The 2,853-nt window shown below is 39.4% G+C and overlaps 1 non-coding gene across 1 annotated transcript; it reads left to right on the top strand.

Moving 5' to 3' along the window:
• Positions 1-1,914: 1,914 nt before the first annotated feature.
• LOC112793989 (small nucleolar RNA R71) lies at positions 1,915-2,018 on the top strand. Its single transcript, XR_003198672.1, has one exon. It is a non-coding gene; the product is annotated as a small nucleolar RNA R71 (small nucleolar RNA).
• Positions 2,019-2,853: the final 835 nt, after the last annotated feature.

The raw sequence follows: 2,853 nt of genomic DNA, 5'->3' as shown, positions 1-2,853 counted from the left end.
GCGTTGAACGCCAACCTGTGCATCCTCCAGGGTGTGAATTTTTTCTTCTGCTGTTTTTGATTCTGTTTTTAATTTTTATGATTTTTTCGTGACTCCTCATGATCATGTACCTAATAAAACATAAAATAACAATAAAATAAAAATTAGATAAATAAAATTGGGTTGCCTCCCAACAAGCGCTTCTTTAATGTCAATAGCTTGACAGTGGCTCTCATGGAGCCACAAAGGTGATCAGGTCAATGTTGTATAGTCCCAACACCAAACTTAGAGTTTGGATATGGGATCTTAACACCAAACTTAGAGTTTGGTTGTGGCCTTACAACACCACACTTAGAGTTTGACTGTGGGGGCTCTTCTTGACTCTGAACTGAGAGAAGCTCTTCATGCTTACTCTCTTTTGTCATAGAGGGATGGCCTTGTGCCTTAAACACAAGGTAGTCCCCATTCAATTGAAGGACTAATTCACCTCTGTTGACATCTATCACAGCTTCTGCTGTGGCTAGGAAAGGTCTTCCAAGGATGATGCATTCATCCTCTTCCTTCCTAGTGTCTAAGATTATGAAATCAGTAGGGATGTAACGGCCTTCAACCTTTACTAAATCGTCCTCCACTATTCCATAAGCTTGTCTCAATGATTTGTCTGCCAATTGTAATGAGAACAAGGCAGGTTGTACCTCAATGATCCCCAGCTTCTCCATTACAGAGAGTGGCATAAGATTTATCCCTGAACCCAGATCACATAGAGCCTTTTCAAAGGTCATGGTGCCTATGGTACAAGTTATTAAGAACTTGCCAGGATCTTGTTTCTTTTGAGGTAGAGTTTTCTGAATCCAGGTATCTAGTTCACTAATGAGCAAGGGAGGTTCACTTTCCCAAGTCTCATTACCAAACAACTTGGCATTCAGCTTCATGATAGCTCCTAAGTATTGAGCAACTTGCTCTCCAGTCACATCTTCATCCTCCTCAGAGGAAGAATAGTCTTCAGAGCTCATGAATGGCAGAAGGAGATTTAATGGAATCTCTATGGTCTCTGTATGAGCCTCATATTCTTTTGGATCCTTAATAGGAAACTCCTTCTTGCTTGAAGGACGTCCCAGGAGGTCTTCCTCACTAGGATTTTCGTCCTCCTCCTCCCTTGTGCATTCGGCCACATTGATCACATCAATGGCCTTGCACTCTCCTTTTGGATTCTCTTCTGTATTGCTTGGGAGAATACTGGGAGGAGTTTCAATGACTTTCTTACTCAGCTGACCCACTTGTGCCTCCAGATTTCTGATGGAGGATCTTGTTTCATTCATGAAACTGAAAGTGGCCTTTGACAGATCAGAGACTAGATTGGCTAAATTAGAAGTGTTTTGTTCAGAATTATCTGTCTGTTGCTAAGAAGATGATGGATATGGCTTGCTATTGTTCAGCCTATTGCATCCACCATTGTTAAAGCCTTGTTGAGGCTTTTGTTGATCCTTCCATGAGAAATTTGGATGATTTCTCCATGATGAGTTATAGGTGTTTCCATAAGGTTCACCCATGTAATTAACCTCTGCCATGGCAGGGTTCTCAGGATCATAAGCTTCTTCAGAAGCTGCCTCTTTAGTATTGTTGGATGCATGTTGCCATCCATTCAGACTTTGAGAGATCATGTTGACCTGCTGAGTCAACACTTTGTTCTGAGCCAATATGGCATTCAGAGCATCAATTTCAAGAACTCTTTTCTTCTGAGGTATTCCATTATTCACGGAATTCCTCTCAGAAGTGTACATGAATTGGTTGTTTGCAACCATGTCAATAAGTTCTTGAGCCTCTTCAGGCGTTTTCTTTAGGTGAATAGATCCACCTGCAGAATGGTCCAATGACATTTTCGAAAATTCAGATAGACCATAATAGAATATATCTAATATGGTCCATTCTGAAAACATGTCAGATGGACATCTTTTGGTCAACTGCTTGTATCTTTCCCAAGCTTCATAGAGGGATTCACCATCTTTTTGTTTGAAGATTTGAACATCCACTCTTAGCTTGCTCAGATTTTGAGGAGGAAAGAATTTATCCAAGAAGGCAGTGACCAGCTTATCCCAGGAGTCCAGGCTATCCTTGGGTTGTGAATCCAACCATATTCTAGCTCTGTCTCTTACAACAAAAGGGAAAAGCATGAGTCTGTAGACTTCAGGATCAACTCCATTCGTCTTTACAGTCTCACAGATCTGCAAGAACTCAGTTAAAAACTGATAAGGATCTTCAGATGGAAGTCCATAAAACTTGCAGTTTTGTTGCATTAAGGCAACTAGCTGAGGTTTCAGCTCAAAGTTGTTGGCTCCAATGGCAGGAATGGAGATGCTTCTTCCATCAAACTTGGACGTTGGCTTTGTAAAGTGACCAAGCATTCTCCTTGCATTATTATTATTTTCGGCTGCCATCTCCTTCTCTTGTTTGAAAATTTCTGAAAGGTTGTTTCTGGATTGTTGTAATTTAGCTTCTCTTAATTTTCTCTTCAGAGTCCTTTCAGGTTCTGGATCAATTTCAACAAGAGTGCCTTTATCCTTGTTCCTGCTCATATGAAAGAGAAGAAAACAAGAAAAGAAAAGGAATCCTCTATGTCACAGTATAGAGATTCCTTTATGTTAGTAGAAAAAGAAAGGGGAGAAGAAAGTAGAGGAGGGGATTCAGATATTTGGATGAAGAGAGATGAAGAGAAGTGTTAGTAATTAAATAAATAAATAGAATAAGAAAAGAGAGGGAGAATTTCGAAAACAATTTTGAAAAAGGGGTTAGTAATTTTTCGAAAATTAAAGATAAGATAAGATTAAAATTAAAATTTAAAACAAAAGAATTTTTGAAAAAGAGATGAGATATTCC

The sequence above is a fragment of the Arachis hypogaea genome, chromosome 3, assembly GCF_003086295.3.
Source record: "Arachis hypogaea cultivar Tifrunner chromosome 3, arahy.Tifrunner.gnm2.J5K5, whole genome shotgun sequence".
Taxonomy (NCBI): domain Eukaryota; kingdom Viridiplantae; phylum Streptophyta; class Magnoliopsida; order Fabales; family Fabaceae; genus Arachis; species Arachis hypogaea.
This window is presented reverse-complemented; position numbering and strand designations above follow the sequence as displayed.